The sequence below is a fragment of the Pyxicephalus adspersus genome, chromosome 10, assembly GCF_032062135.1.
Source record: "Pyxicephalus adspersus chromosome 10, UCB_Pads_2.0, whole genome shotgun sequence".
In the NCBI taxonomy this organism is placed as follows: Eukaryota; Metazoa; Chordata; class Amphibia; order Anura; family Pyxicephalidae; genus Pyxicephalus; species Pyxicephalus adspersus.
The window spans coordinates 30,742,063-30,759,691 of NC_092867.1; the positions used below are offsets into that span (position 1 = coordinate 30,742,063).

Genomic DNA, 17,629 nt, shown 5'->3' on the forward strand with positions numbered 1-17,629 from the left:
TATATATATATATATATATATATATATATATATATATATATATATATATATATATAGCACTACAATATATACAAGTGCAGTACAAGTTGGTAGACAGTGATTTTCTTGTACGCGAACAAACCTTTGTAAAATGAGTTTCAGAATCCTGCTTTGCTTACATCCTGCATTATGTTGTCAACACCTCCAAATTCAACCTGAATATCCTGACACCACAGATTGCATCCTCTTACAGTCCTGTTAAATGTGTTAAGGTAAATTCAGGTCTTATCTTTTTTAGTGGCATAAATAATAAAATAAAATAATGTATGTTAATTATTTGGTATAATTTGCTTGGTTTACACAGAAACAAGCAGACCTGTTGGAAATGCATCATTTCATATTACACCTCATATTGGAAGAGGGAATGTGGTTAAAATGCTGGATAATCCTGTCCAGCAAACTTTTTTTACATTTAGCTGTTGCATGTTATATTTTATATTTAGTGAGCCCTTATTAATTATTTTTATCTTGCAGTTCTTAAAACTCTGGTCCTGAAAAGATTCTCTTGTCCTTTTTTTTTAATAACTACTCTCTCATCCAACCTAACCCAGGAATAAGGTGAGTTCTAAGTGCAAAAATTCCTTCTTAAACACCTCAGTTCCTAATAGACTGGAAGGGCTTGGGTTGTGAAAAAGATCCTGAGTTCCTGTGTAGGTCAGCCAGGTAAAAAAAAATATATATTTATATGGCTCACCTTTGGAACCTGAATCTCGATGAATTGGTAGGTCTGTTAAAAGGTAGGGTAATGTTACACTTGCGTCTCCTGTGATTCAATACTACCTCCTTTTTCTGAATGCTCAATGGCATTTTAAGGTCTCACTTGGTTAGCCAGTGATAGGACTTAATAGACATTTTGACTAATTGGCATTTCCTCTCATTATAAAGCAAGCATAGTTCAGCATTTGAGTAATGCCCCTCTATGCTTCTGTCAAGCCCCCTCCTTCTGCTAGTGCTTACCAGTGTCTCAATTCATGTGTTGTTCAGTATCCCTACTGTGGCTCCAGTTCATTTCCAGCCCTGCACTATATATTTATTTCTAGTATGACTTCTATTGTTTTTTAGTTTTCTTGATCCTGTAAGCCCAGTAAAACTCCAGTGTTTACACACAACCTGTGACTCCAGTATGCCCAGTGGTTTCAAGGATTATAAGCTCTTCGGGGCAGGGTCTTCTCCTGATCCTGTGTCACTGTCTGTATCTGTCTGTATCTGTCCGTCATTTGCAACCCCTATTAATGTACAGCGCTGCGTAATATGTTGGCGCTATATAAATCCTGTATAATAATAATAAAATTAATAATAAGGATGCTTTTTTCACATTTGTGTCCCCCAACCTCCACATTCCATGCATGTGCAAAAAGTTTATTTGGATTAGTAGTGCTGGGACTTCAGTTTTGTGTGTTCACAAGCACAGTATATGGCCATTAAAGTGATGATGATAGAAGCAACAATCAGATGTTTAGGTAGTAGGACAAGCCAAGGCAGCAGATGAATGATATGGTGACAAATTATAGCCGTTAGGCAAGAAAGCAGTGTTTCCCGAGTTTAAATATAACTTTTTATGTAGTATACAAATCATCTAAAGGAATAGATGTGCCTTTGCAGAAGGGGCTTCATATCTTATATGCAGGCGCATGCTGTTTTATATTCCTGGTACATAAAATGTCAAAGAAATTTGCATCCCGTTCATATTTGTTGCATTATTAGATGTGGAAAAACCGTACAAGAATGATTACTTTTTTCTTTATTTTATTTCATGTTCACATGGATGCTTAAAGCATGTATGGTGTGAAATATAGATGTATACACTGAACTGTCACATTAATGTGCACCCTGGGGAAGAATGAATACACTGGCTTGTGTTTTTCATTTGTCACCTATGAACATCCTAGAATTTACTGTACATACTTGTCAGCCAGTCTTCCTGCATGTATTACTGAAATCACTGTCTAACTTGAACTGATCATTAAGTTCTTAGTAGCATAGCACTGTGTAAACTGCATGATTTCTCCCATATTTTACATGGTGATTGCTCTGTGCAGTTGTCATGTTCTGTACTTCACGTGACTTTTGTGAAGCATATTAGGTAAATAATGATTATGATAGGAAATAGAAATCTGGAGTGTGTTAATAAACATTGACTGAGCTCAAGATCAGTTTTAAAAATGCTATATAGGATATCACCATCTCTAGCATTACCGATGCTTAATAGCTTTGTGCAATAAAGAAAATGATTGTTATGAAACTGGAGCTCCTTCAAATGATTCCTGTGTTCTTTGCATTATTAAAGAATGTTAAAGTATTAGGGAACATCTTCTTCACACCTATACCAGGTCTAAATGAAATGGGTTGTATAACTTTTACACATGCTCCCCATGGAACTCTCTAGGTATACATCAGGTGCAACCAACATGTATGAGACCCTGATGCATCTAAAACATGCAAGAATAAACATTGTATTTCCTACGCAGCTTGAGAATGTCTTGGAATCTGTCCAATGTGTTGGTAGACTGGGCCTTTTAAAACAAATGTCTGTGTCAGCTTGCTGAGCCACTTTTCCTTTCTTTAACTGCTATAATTGCAATATTTCTAAGGGCCATTTGTAAAGACATTTCTAATTCCACATAGTGGCAAACTACACAGGATTTCTAAATAATTCACTGCATAAGGTCTAAAGTTGCTTATTTGTTCTGGCTATTATATACATATGCACATATACTTACATTTTGCTACAATTTCACCAAAATTTCAATTTGTGCTGGCCAAATCTGCCTTTGAGAATCTCTGTATTATATATGTGGTAGTAAGTGTGCTACATGGTGCATTACAGCCAAGATAGCAAAACTATAGTGTATCTGTTTATAGCTTAATTGACTCTCTTCACTCCATAACTCCCATTGCTGTTTATACTGATATAGGCTTCCTTCAGACCAGTCCTAAATCAAATCTAGCACCTAGAAAGTAGTTAGGGTTGGGGATAGGGGTTAGGGTTGCATTTTCATTTTCTTGCAGTTTCTTAGTATTTCTTCACAACACAGTTCTCATAAATCTGTAAGGATGACAGGAGTTTTCTATAAAAAGATGTTTCCTCCCTTTCTTCACAGCACAGCAGTAGCAGCAAGTCAGATTACCACAAAGGCACATTTTAACAATCTCACCCAAGTTTAGTACTATAATAAACAAAACTAAAACCTGTTCAGATGAATTATGTACATATTATAACAGTTGTCTCCAAGCAGGAGGGCTGGTGTAAAATTGTTTATTTTAGATCAGGAGGAAACTTGTAAACCTAAATGCTGTAACATATTCAATTCATAAACAGACTATTAAACTAAAAAAAGTGCCCAGTATAGGATTGATGTGACTTTTCTCCTGCAAGTTGTTGCATAAGATGGTGAATTATCTTAGCTTGGAGTTGCTGTATTATTACAGCAAATTATTTAAGCTCTTACTGTACTGAGTTTAATAAAAGAGCAATGCAGTCACATTATTCTTACCTTTTGTTCAAAAAGATAAACTTCAATGTGTAGGTGATGTCAATTAAATATGACAGGGTAGAAAAAATTGTGTTTTGTGTGTATGCTTTTTTTTTTAAATCTGTTCCTTTTTATATTCCTATGAACCCATAGTTATCATAGTCAGCCCTAAATACTGTCTGTCATGAGAAATATACCCTCTTTTCACTTTATTGTTTCACATATCATTTGGTCCTTAGTAGTCTTAACCTCCTGGGCGTTTCGCTGATGTCTGGATTTCTGTACCAAAAGCGGGTTTTCATGAATTTTTTTTCCTTTTTTTTATATTGTAGACCTGTAACTTAACAAAATATGTCCAAACAAGGGTCTAGTGGATATCCTGAATATAATAAAGTTTGAAACACACAATCATGTAAAAAGAAATAATTAACTTTAATAAGAAAAATTAAATAAAAAACACAAAAATCAGCTGAAACAAGAGTGCATAAATAAATCAAAAATACTGAAAGTACAACAATTCTGTATACTGTATAGTACTATATTTTTCTAAAACACCTCCCTAAAGTCCAATGTCACATACCCTTTAGACAAAACCATATAAATATATTTTGTAATATTTTGTATTGGAGTGTATACAGGACGTTGTATTGAACCTGATACAAAATATTTAAATTTCCTGCAACGACCCCTGTCGACGTCATCAGGAATCGGCAAGGGACGCATACGTGAACGCCGAACGTTCTAATTCTTTCCGTATTTCAATGCAAAAAGTGTTACATTTTTTGCAGGGAAATTTATTTTACATTGTAGACTATAATTCTTAGGCATAACTTAATGTTGGACAAAATATGTCCAACATTTAATAAATTAAAAATAAACTTTAAAAAAAATAATGTAGTATAACTGTACAGTAGCTTATATAATATATATAATATAACTATATATATATTATATAAAGATTTCTCTGTATTGGACTCAATACAGCTTTTTTGTATTGAATCCAATACAAAAATTATTTGAATTTCCTGCCCCACCTCCCACCCGCACCGACGTCACCACACACACCGGGAGAAGACAGAAGGGGGACAAGGTAATTATTTTTTTCAGTTGTATTCCGATTGTCATACAATGTTGTATGACAATCAGATTGCACTGTAAGGCTTGTTTCTATTTTTAGCTCGGGGTAAACGCATTCAGCAAGTTTTCTCCCCCCAAACCAGGCTCGGGGTAACTGCCCAGGTGGTTAAAATTGGGTAAATACAACCTGATATGAACAACAAAACATGAAATAATACACACAAAAAGTGCTGATAGTCAAATATACTTAAATGATCATCTGCAAGTGTGACCATGTTTACACATCAACCCATTTAAAATATTGTGGAGGGACATTAGGACAACTATAAAATAAACAAATGTCTGTAAACCTCAATGAACTGAAGCAATGTTGTAAAAACCTTTTCTCCCCAACAATATGGGATTGATTTTTTTTATATAGCAAATTTTGTTCAAATTATTGCTGCCAACGTTGGTTCTTCAAGCTATTGAATCATATGAAGTACTATGGCTTTTACATTTGGGATTTATTTTTCTTTTAAAAGAAACTGCGGTGGGAACATGTGTTCTTGTGCAGCTCCCAGAAGCTGGAACATTGCCAGCTGCTCCACCTGCTGCATTGCTACATGTTTTTTCCCCAGACCTACTCACTGCTTCCCCTGTTCATTCTCTGTTGGGCTGCCACAGGTGAGATGCTATGCACAGAGAACCGCTAACTTTTGTTAAGAGTAGAATAGAAGTGCCTTTTTTCTAGGTTTGTTCTGTTTTTATCTATAGATTGCATAATAAACAACTAAATCGCTTTTGCAAAGTATTACCAAAGGGAAGCAGTGTTTAATACTGAATAACCATGCCCATAGCAGAAATGTGAAAACTGTCATTGTGCATGGGGGGATGCAGAGTTTAGAGCTGAATCAGGTAAATACTTTTTTTATTTTCCCTGGCAGTATTCCTGAGTGTGACTGGGGGTTAAATTTCAGGACCAAAAGCGGTAACTACGAGCTACACTCGCGGTGGCATTGTAAAGAACTTGACTGGTCCCAACTAGGCTGCGGCCTCCTCCGGCGATCCCCACTCGGCATATGTGTCCCCTGCCCTTACGCCCCCAGCGCAGTCAATGGAACGAATGAGCGTGCAGGGGCAGTGCGCTGTGGGGGCAGGTCTGATAGGAAATTTAAATAGAATGCACTACTTTCACCTTCAATTATACTAATATAATCAGATGGCCAGGTATGTTATGGGCTGAACTACATTGATGCATATTGTTGTGGTATAGTGTATACATAAACCCTAGCTGGTAATAACTGCAAGCACAACCCCAGCTAACACTAGGGCTTGCCCTGTAAATGGAGTTTTTGCTACGAGAGGTAGGTTGCCACTCAAACCTTTATTGGTTCCTTATGTTACTTTTACCTTTGTCAGAATTTGGTGAGCTTGATAAGGATTACTTTTTTCTGATGAATCTTTGAGTCTTGTGAATGTGACTGATATCTTGCAAATGATGAGAAGTCCCAATTAATCAAAGCTTTCAGGTACTTGTAAAAGCCCTTAAGCAGAAGTTCAACTAATTCTTTGAAATAACTTCATTGGGATAAGTATATGTAAATCCTTAAAATGAAGCTGGAAAAAGCGATTTGTTAAGTACTTTGCAGCAATTTAATAATTAATTCTGGATTTCTGTGTGAATTTGCAAATGTATGTATAATTAATTGTTTATTATAATATAACACTTTGAAATGATAAAATGTCAAAGACTTCACAAACGTATACTGTTAACCTTCAGCTGAATCCTTCTTATTTAAATTATTTCACGTTTCAACCTGGAAATCTTTATAATCTTTTGGTATAGCAGTACTATATACATACTTGAAGTCACTTGAAAGAAAGGTTGTGGAATGTTTTTCTCTTCTCTCTCTTCTCTCTCTTATTCCATATACTGAAAAAAGCATTAGAAAATGCATGCCTGTGCATTTAATAATACACTGTTGGGAGTCTTTTGATGTTTATTTAGGTCCTAGATTATTGATTTAGATTTAGGAGGAACTCCATTGTATTGATATACTATGTCTTTAATGATTTAGACCAGTGGTGCCCAACCTTTTTTCATCTGGGGGCTGCTGTTGACCATGGGACAAAATTTACGGGCCTCAATGCAAGCAAACATTAAATATGTATGTTTAAAACTAGAATAGTTAAAATAGATGACAAATGAAGAACTTTTCCAATGAATACTTCCAGAGAAATGCAATTCTACTACTAATTCTACTACATCTTCAGGGCCCTACATCTTCCCGCACACACCGCAGCATCTGCAGATTTGACTCCCTAAGGTAATGAGCAGTACTGAGCATCTCCCCTTAGGCAGGGTTCCATGGCGCGATTAAGGGGTAACTTCCCCGCAGCCTCACCACCAGTCTGAAAGCAGTCTTGAAGTTTTGTGAACTTTAAGGTGCACCACAGCGCACAGACAATTGACAGAACCCAAATATTCACTGCCATGAGAGTGGCCCCCAGGGGGTCCCCAACATGCAAGCTCAATTTGGGGACCCTGGTTTTGAAATAGCGTCCCCTAATGTGAAAATATCCCTGATTTTTGTTAGTATTTTATGCTTGTGACCCTGTATCTGGCAACTTATGTTTACGAGGTAAAAATTTGGTTTAGTAGCAGCTCTTATGGTCCCATGTGTACCCTGAAAATATCACATTTCTATGATAAATGAAGGAGATATGAGGATTTAGAAACATAGTAAATGCAAGCACCCCTACCCCCTAAGACAGCTTGAAGAGAGGAAATGAGGAAAGGGCCGCCTCTGACAGCTCAGCGAGGCGTAGGTGGGGCACCCCTAAATTTAGACTACGGTATATACACCGATGAAATTTAAATTAGCAGGTTTTAAGTATAGTGGTTTTGTATATAATTTTTTTGTCTAATCAATAATTGTCGAGTTGTCATTTTTCCTTTCTCTGGCAATCTAATTTCAGCCATTGTCAGAGATCCTTACACTTGCATATTTTCCTTTCTTCTAGCAGATCACCTCTAAAGCTAAACAAAGGTGCAAAAATAAAAAAATTGCAACCAGGCAGGTCCTTTAATGCAGAAGAACCAGGCAATGTCCCTTCTGCAATAAAATAACCTTACTAGTCTGATTGTAAGTTTTTAAATATGCACTCACTTGTACCCATACTGTTGCGGGCACTGCCGTCTTCTTTAGCTTCTCTTCATGCTTCCAGTTTTTTCTCCATCTTGATTGGCTGAGCTGGGATAATGTAACTTCCATGCATGCATTCATTCAGTCCTGGCAGCCCCGGGAGATGCTGGGATACAAGCATTATCCCAGCATTGTTTTTTGTAAAGAAGAAAGCTAACAGGTAAGTATAATTTATTGCCTGTCCCTTTCTTCAGTAAAGACCAGTTTGATTGCAGATTTTCAAAGCAGGACTTCTAAAGCAGAACTGTAGAACTGTTGATGGATCCATAGAGTTCTGTGGGTTAATGGCTATCGTATTGAATGTTGCAGGTTTCCTTGTCTATCCATAAAGCATGTGGAACATTTTAGTGCAATGACTAAGTGGCTGCTAAGTCAGGTTTGAGGAAACCAATTCTTTATCCCCTACCTTTAACCACAGCTCCTGGACAGGCATCCATGTATCCCATCCCATTCTGGATTAAGAGTCCCCTGTAATAATCACACAGAATTCATTAAGCGATATATAGATTTATTTATTTTGTTTGCAAAAAAGAAAAAAATCATACATATTTAATAGAAAGTGGCACTTTTGCAGTACAAGTATATTTTTTTATCAGTACTACCTTATGCTGTTGGTATGATCCAGTTGTGCCAATGGGTTACATTAGTGGGCCCCAACCTTTTGGAGCATGTGAACCACTAAATCCACAGACTCCAGACGTCGCATGTGCGGCCAGTCGTGTGTCACTCAAAGGGGAAGAAACTTCCTCCAGAGTGAAGTCAAAACCCACCCACGGCCACGAGCCTGCAATGCATACAGAAGACATTGTGCGCCCCCCCCCCCCAAGCCAGGTCCTTCTCCTGACTCTGCTGCGGGGTGCACTGGCCAGAGCCACGGACCACTGCTGGTCTCCGTGCTCCCCCGGCCCAGCTGTCAGACGTAGGCAGCGGACAGGGGGTTGGGGACCTATGGGTTACACTATACTTTATATCCATTAGCTGGGTTCTATCTGACTTGCTGCAGCTGAAAGATTGAATGTAAGGCTGGAGTTTTCCTTTAAATAAATACACTGTATTTTTGTTTATTATTTTTTTCCCATACGAGAAGAAATACTGAATGGAATAGGAAGCTTTTTGCAAGGGCTGTTTTGCTAATGTGTTAACTACACTGGTATAAACCTCATCTTGCTGCTTACCATCTGTCACCCGCTTTTCCATGTGCTATAGTTACTAAGAGTCCATGTCCACTATTAGTATAAAAAATAATTGCTTTGTTTATGGAATATCTTACTGTCATATAAATGCTCTGCAACCATTATGAGAGAAGCTCATTTAATTCAAGAGTCACTTTGGCGGACCTGAAATGTCAGAATTAGTTGTCCGTTGTCCAATTGGTTTTTGCTATTAGGACAGAGAATCCATGAATTCATTGCAGATTATTTTGTTAATTCCGTGTTTTTGTCACTTGGACCATCTACAAAATGTATTCTTTATAAAGGGCACAGTAAACATTATGGCTGTTTGCTCAATTTAACACTTGCTGGTTCAGAAATTGTTTAAAGTTCACTAACCTTGTGAATATGTTCGTTCAAATGAGTTTTTAAATTATTATTTTCTCAGTTTATTCCTAAATACTGTGGCTTCAGAAAGTCACTTTTGTTTTCAATTTTTTAATGTTGCAGCCTGCTGCTACAAAGTTCTTTCTTTTTTTTTTCTTTCCAATCTATTACTTATTAATCCATAATCACAAATCAAAAGTAGAATTTTAGACAATTTAGTAAATTTAATAAAAAGAAAAAACCGAAATATTACTTTTATATAAGTATTCAGACCCTTTAGTTAGTCCTTTTTTCAAGCACCTTTTGGCAGCAATTACAGCCATTCTTTTCCAATTTTCTGACATTCTTTTTTGCAAATCCTCTGAAACTCGGTCAGGTTGGATGGGCACTGTCAAATTTGACAGCTATTTTAGGTCACTCCAGAGATGTTCAAGTTAGGGCTGTGATTGGGCCACACCAGGACATTGACAGTATTGTTCCTTTGCCACTCCCTTGTTATCTTCAATGTGTGCTTTGGGCCACTGTCGTATTGGAAGGCGAACCTCCGACCCAGTCCAAGGACCTGGAACAGGTTTTCCCTTAGAATATTTCTGTACTTTGATCCATTTGTCTCAACCCTAACCAGTCTCCTAGTCCCTGCCGTAGAAAAACACCCCCATATCATGATGCTTGAACCACCATACTTCACTGTACGGATGGTATTGGGCAGGTGATGAGAGTTTTTGGTTTCATCCGGACATAACTTTTAGATTTGAGGCTTTTTTGATTTGGAGCCCTGGTGCTTTTTTTTTCCTTTCAAACTTCAAGTAGGCTTTCTTGTGTTTTGCACAGAGGAGAGGCAAAATAGTCCAGATTGGCAGAGAGCTGCAGTTATGTTTGTCCTTCTAGAAACTTAGTTCCACACAGGATCTCTGGAGCTCAGTCAGAATGACCATCGGGTTCTTGGTCACCTCTCTCACAAAGGTTAACTTCTCCCCCGATTGTTCAGTTTGGCCAGGCAACCAGCCCTTGGAAAAGTCCTTGTGCTAAACCTTTCCCTTTTGAGAATACTGGAGACTAATATTTTCTTGGGAAACTTCAGTGCAGTAGAAATGATTTTGTAGCCTTCTTCAGGTCTGTGCTTTGCAACAATCCTGTCTCTTAGCTGTGCAGGCAGTTCTTTTGGCCTCATGGCTTGGTTTTTGCTCTGATATACATAGTCAGCTAATTGGGCCTTCTAAATAGAGGTGTAAATTTCAAGTGTTGCATTCAAGGTCTGAATGTGATTTTTCAGTTATTTTCTTGTTCTTTTACATTGTTTTCACATTGTCATCATGAAGGACTCTGTGTAGATTCATGGAAAAAATGAATTTATCTGATTGTAGTATCAATGCTGCAACATACCAAAATTGAAGGTAAAGGGGGTCTGAATATTTTCTCAAGCCACTATATGTCTTTGGTAGGAACTTCCTAACTATGCATGAAACTCATGTATGTGCACAAAAGACATGGAAATGAAAAATTAAAATATTACATATTATATTTATATTATACATATTGTAATTGTAATTACATGTCTTGCATGTGTGGCCAAACACTAAAGTTTGAAAGAGAAAAATACAATTCTGATACACAAGTTTTCTGAAATTGGATAATAAAATCATCCATTTTCCAACATGATTGATGGAAAACTAAATTAAATGAACATTGATTTAGGTGCATTGCTGTTAACCCATCCAAGCCAATCCCACATCAAAAGAAACCTGTTGTATAGGTTTGCTGTGCTGACCTTCTAAAGAATAGTGCCTGATTTGTCATGATGATCCTATGATTTCAATACTTCAATTTACTGACCTAAAATAATATACAGTGATACCTCGGTATAAGTCCAACTTGGTATAAGTCCTGTTTGGACACAAAAATTTTTCCTTGGTATAAAACCTTTGTGCTAGAACTTGTATGGGTCAAAAGGAGTCATAACACCGCACGCTACCCTTCTTTACCTCCCTCGATAAAGCCACAACTGCCCACAAGGGTCAGTATGTCAGTTACTACCATTCTGTGAGCAACCCGCGCTATAACTCTCTGTGAATTACATAACATCTCCTGCTCATCCCTTTTCAGCACCATCCTAGTAGGCACTCGACTCTTCTCAGCAAAGTAAAGAGGTTAAATTTTCATTTTTTTCCCTTTAATTGCTTTTGTATTTATGTATTTTAGTATTAAGCGGTGTTTAAATTATTTTATACAGTCCCAGGATCTAAGTCCAAGGATCTGGAACGGATTAAGGACTTATACCAAGGTACCACTGTATATATAAACTGGTTACAGAGTTTTGGGATGAGAAGGAACATTTCACTATACACTTGCAGATAAAAGCTAGAGAACGGTGAGTGTCCTGAACAGCCTGTGGTATGTTCCTGTAGTAAGAGTGCATTTAGACTCAAGAGAAGGAGACATAATCCCACACCCTACAAAACAATTTTAAGACTTTATCTTAAATGTGCAGCTCAGTGTTGCATACTAATTTACTTAAAGAATGTTGACAAGGGCAAAAATACTATTGGCAAAGAGAAACTTACCTAGCCAAGACTTATTGAACTGAGCATATTCATCCTTGACAAATTGCAGGGGATATAATCAGTTTCCTAAATATATAGATGGTATATGGTATAATTTATAGTCAAAAGTTGATTAAAGGCATCCTAAAGACAAAAGAGAAATCAGGGTAAAGTTTTAACATACAGAACAGGGTTCTTTCTTGAAAGACATGTTATAATTGCTGAACACTGTTTAGTACTCAAAGAGAAGCAGCAGTCCCTGTTTTTTTTGTTTTTTTTTTAAAGCTCTCCAAGGCTGGGCAGGATACACTGTCATCAATGAAGCTGGGTGATCCAGCAAACCTGGAATAAGTCTTGTCCAGGATTGAAAGCATTTTTATTAATAAACAGGATTTCCATAGCGCCAACATATTAGGCAGCACTATACATTAAATAGGGCTAGCAGGTGACAGACAGATACAGACGGTGACACAAGAGGAGGAGAGGGCCCTGCCTAGAAGAGCTTACAATCTAGGAGGTGGGGGAAGTCACACACAATAGGAGGGAACAAATACCAAAAGACTTTTAAGAAATCCATTGCACGTTTGCTGGATCACCCAGCTTCACTGATGAAACTGTATCTCTCCAGCCTTGGAGCGCTTTAAAAGCCAATCAGTCTCTCTGGTGAGATCCCACCTTCATCATATACATTGGTCTTCCTCCTGTATGGAGGAAATACATAATTTTTAGTGTGATGGGTTTCCATTAAATGCCAGTGGGATGATAGGATGCATCATGATGCCCCCTATCCTTTCACACAAATCTAGCCAAATAAAACAGATTAGTAAATACAGTAGTACAAATATTCTATACTCTGTGCTTCATCAGCTGCAAACTGCTACTTATATAGATATATATTTATACATGCCTCAAACGTGAACTGTGATTGGGTAATACTGGTATAACATGATTTTGAAAATTATGACGTCTTCAGGGACTGACTGGTAACTCAAGTTTTTAAAATTAACAGCCTGAGAAAAAAAATTAGGATACGTCCACTGGCACAATTTTAAATTACAATTTACGTAATCTTACACAAAAGATTTTTTTTTTTGAGTTTGCATTCCAAATTAATGGTTGTAATTATTTAAAAGCCAGTCTGAAATCTGACAGTGTACAGTAATGTTTTTTTTTTCTTTTTTGGCTGTCTGCAAACTGTCATTCTTAATATAGTTGTAGTGCCAATGGGTCCTCCAGGGTACATGACCACTGGGCTTTTTACTTTGCAGAAATGTGGAGTTGCACGTTTCTGAATATTTATACTATTTCCTTTAGCTAATCAATCTGTACATATCTGTCTGTTGTTTTAAAACATACCGAAAAAAGCCAACTTCAGCTGAAACATGCTGTTTTTTTGAAAGGAGTGGAGAACTGGTGGTCAAATGTTGACTGGGAACTTATCTAGAAATTTCTGCATATGCTCAAATATGAACTGAGGTGCTTTTTTCCGAGAAAATACAGGAAAATGCTTTTACTTGAGTATTAATGTGGGGTACAAAATGCAGGCATCACTGTGAACAATAAAACCAGCTGTCAATAGAAATGCCAAAAAGTAACATGAATAAGTTCATTCACAGTGTGTACACAGAAGATAATAAGAACGGGTTTTGGCTAAAAATCAATGTGTTTTTACAAAAAATATATATATGTATATTTATATCTTTTCAATCATCGGTTTAACTACACCTATACATACCCCTGAGGAAGTCGTAAGGCGAAACGCATTGGGTTACAAGACATTTCACGTTTAATTTTCAACTCCAATATTCTATGGTCAACTCAATTTTGTCTAGACCTATTACCCCCATCCCATGCTGTCTTAAAATGAGCAAGGGGAACACTTTTATATATATCAACTTATATTGTTGATTTAAATCATTTTGAAAATACACGTATTGATATTTAGCCAAAACCCCTGTTCTTCGTATTTTCCTCTGTTTGCACAATTTGTTCATAATTAAGGGGTGGCACAATTTCCAACAACCTAGAAAGGGTGTCATTTGTGACTTGCAATTTTACATTTTTCCAGTGTATTATTTTTACATTTATTTAAAAGGTGAAAAATTAAAATCACAACAACTCTGCTTATCCCCCCCTACTTTTGTTTTTTAACAGATTATTTTTCCATTGCGGTGGTATTTTGCGGTGAAAAAGAAGTTTATATTCAAATATTTATGGTATTTGTCCCAATGACAAGTTTTTTTTTCTCTTTTTTTGTTTATTTTCTTCTGGAGTCTTTTTATTGCTAGTTGTGTTTTCCTGTCCCAGTAAATACCCCTGCACTAGTAACTGTGGCATTAAAAGTGGTGTCCACTCATGAATCATATACAGTTAAAACTCTAAATCAAGAATTGCTAAACAAGTCATTCACCTTCAGCTTTTTTTGTGATTTTGCACGTATATATTTTTGTGTCATTTATTTGTCTGAGAATAGTGCTTCAATATACAAAATGCACTTTAGATCTTTAAAGGGAATAGGTGAGCCATATATATTTCATCATGAAGTGTAATTAAAAATTCACTCTTTTTAATTCCCTCTTTTTAAATTCTTGTATCTGGTACATGTCAAAGTTCAGTTTTGAATTGCTTAAAGAAGTGTAGGTGAGCAGATATTGCTAGAATTATTGTGGGGGAATCTGGGACATAAAAGTAATAAAGAAGGATAAAGAGATGTCTCCAACAAACAAATTGGGATACTGAATGTAGGAAGAGAAGCTCTATGACGATGGAATATAAAGAAGTATTTCAGAAACTGCATGAATTGGCAAATATCTGCCGATCAATAAAATGACAGAGAAAGACATACTGTTGTATCGTCCAATAGTAGCTGCACTGTCTGCCATGGCTTTAACTTTACAATAGTATACATGTATTAAGGGAAATGTGTAGATTGCCACTTCTGATATTTAAAGCAGAGCTCTAGCCAAATATACCAATATTCAGATTTTTTTGAAGATATATAAGATAAGATAAAATAAAATGTTTAACGCTTTACAGATGTTTTGCAATAGTTGTCATAAGCTTAGAAAAACACTCACTGTGTATGCTGATGGCATACAAGCTGAAGCCTTGATATAACTGAACAATAACAATGGCCAACACACATTTTGGTGCCGCAAATGTGAGACCTATTTCTGGGTATATTTGACCTGATGATAATTAAAAATGTCACCAGTTTCCCCCTATCAGCTTTAGTTTTTGAGATACATAACACATGCCATGTATCACTCTGCTCACCCATAAAAAATCAGGATATTTTAATGTAGTGTTTAAATTAATATTTTTTAAGCTTGAAGGAAATATATTAAAATTGAAAAAAAAGTGTACTAAATGACAATCTACTTTTTTCAAAAGCACAGATTTATGACACACATTTTCCAGTCATTTGACACACATGAAGCTTCTTTTGTAACCCTTCCGAGAGTTGGTAAACCTAACTACAGGCTTTCCTCTTTTTATTTTCCATTGGCACAAATGCTCCGTACAAGTTTCACATGCAATATAAGGAGCCCCATGGCTTATCTCCAGGTTTGACACCAAAATAACCTTCATTTACTCATTTTACAAACTCAGAAATAGGTTTCCTACTTGCTTTCAGTGTGTACTTCCCACAAATATAGCAAAATACATTGGGATAATTCAAGTAGTTCCTTCTTGAAGTAGCCATAACCTCTACTGTGTTTGATCTGGTAAAATGAAATGATATGACAGGGAATACACACACCTCCTATACAATCATAACTATTATACAGTTTAACTACTTGCTTTTTACAATCCATTGTTTTAGATACAGAACTACAGATGGAAATATGTAAATATTCTCACTATATCTTCTATCGTGTATGCAAAAACACAAACCAGGTAACAGATGAACAGACTGAAAAACTCGTTCGAATTTAAATCTATGTGCAACTCTCTTAAACAGATCAGGCTGGGAAACCTTTAAAATACAAACCATGATTTACCATCTATTTTTTGCACATAATTATGTAATAAAACACAACAAAATGATTTTGTCATTTGAGCTTTGCATTTTGTATGCCAGTGTACATTATAGGAAAGGAATTGGATGAATACGGTAGCTGTGAAACAAAGGTCATTATACAAAAGAATAAAAAGTGGGTGGTTTAAATACATAAACTTCTGTTTCCAATTTAAAAGCTTGTTATGATATCTAAATTCTGCAGAAGAGATCTTTTAAAGAGCAGTTTAAATTGTCAGAAAGTTAACGGTATCTAAGAAGCTGAATCTATCCAAGGCAATTTTCTGAATCCTCAGGTACAGGCCTAAAAACCACACCACCAAAGGACAAAACAAAGTTCTTGTCGGTCTGTGTATGGTTTAGTATGGTATGAATGGTCTATCTTTAGTTACCCAGGATTCAGTAGTTGCCTTAGAACCACACTGCAATCACAAACGTATTGATAAGGGAATACCAAAAGCTTCTGTACATGTAAAACCTCCTAGCATTTTCTGTTGTAGATACAGTGGCATTATATTGTGGCTGCTGATCCCTTTAAAACATAATTGTAGCAGTATAAGAATGTACACATGCAACACATTTGTGTATTTTTTACATCTTACTCATTATCATTGTGTTGCATTTTTATACCCCATTTTAAAGGGCTGGGAGATGTAATATTAGACTTTATGTACTGCTCCATCTGCTGGTAAAATCTGACATTGCATCACAGGCAGAAAAGTAGCAAAAAAGCAATCGGGCCTTTTAGTCTGCTGGAAAAAAACAAAAACATAAAGAGTAGCAGAAGATTGATGTACTTTCAGTTTTACAACAAAAAGGGTTCAACAGCAGTGGAAAATGTTTGTGTTCTCAAACAGCCCCCATAACTAGGCAATTTGAATGTTCCTAGTGCCTCTTCTGAATGATTTTCGTAGACTTCCTCTTTCCTAATGGTATTGCAGTGAAATGCTTTTGGTTAGTCTTTAAGATTCTAAGTGCACCTGCTAAGTATCTGCGTTCTAGGTACAGAAATGCAAAGCGCTGTTTGTCACTTAATGCCGGCAGTGAAACATCACTTCTTCCTGCAGTCGATATATACTGTCAGAATTGTAATGTGAAGGAATGTCTAAAAAGGGTTCTGAAACAATGTGAGCATAATTGTTCCGTGGCTCATTACATTTCTCTATTTTCAACTTGTCTTCTGCAGTTCTGAGCTATTGCTGGAGATGTGTCTTTATTCATTTTTCCGAAAATCTTGACAGCCCCAAAGTTTAATTATAATTATCAGCTTTTCTGCAAGGTTCTGTATCCAAGGAGCCTTCTACCATTGTTACATTATTGCCACTTATGGGCTGCGTGTTACAATTTATACCATTATATGACCTTTTATTTTAGCAATCATTAGTATAATGAGACAATCTTTTCTTTTTCACTACACTTAATTTGATATAATTCTGTAATTTATTGCCATATGTACTCCAGGTGGAGAAAGCCTTTTTGCTAATGCTTTGCGTTGTTGGAAAGTCTCTTAATGTTGCATGTTCTGTAACTGAATGTTAAAGATAATTAATGTTTGGAGAGAATTTTTTTCTGAAATAGGGAGAACTTTTTAGCTTTTCAATATAACAAAATCTATGTAGAAAATAATTATAGCTGCTAATGATGTCTTGTAACATTTACAAATACTTTGATAGAAGCCGAGACTTTTAACCACATAATTAACTCTTTCCCTGTAGTTTGCTACCTTCTTGATTCAATTATAGGAACCTTTTTT

General features: G+C 36.3%; 1 protein-coding gene across 2 annotated transcripts in view; it reads left to right on the plus strand.

Moving 5' to 3' along the window:
- Window positions 1-17,629, plus strand: part of LOC140339183 (solute carrier family 22 member 15-like) — a 152,229-nt gene that overhangs the window by 97,050 nt on the left and 37,550 nt on the right. The gene's annotated exons all lie outside the window — the stretch shown is intronic.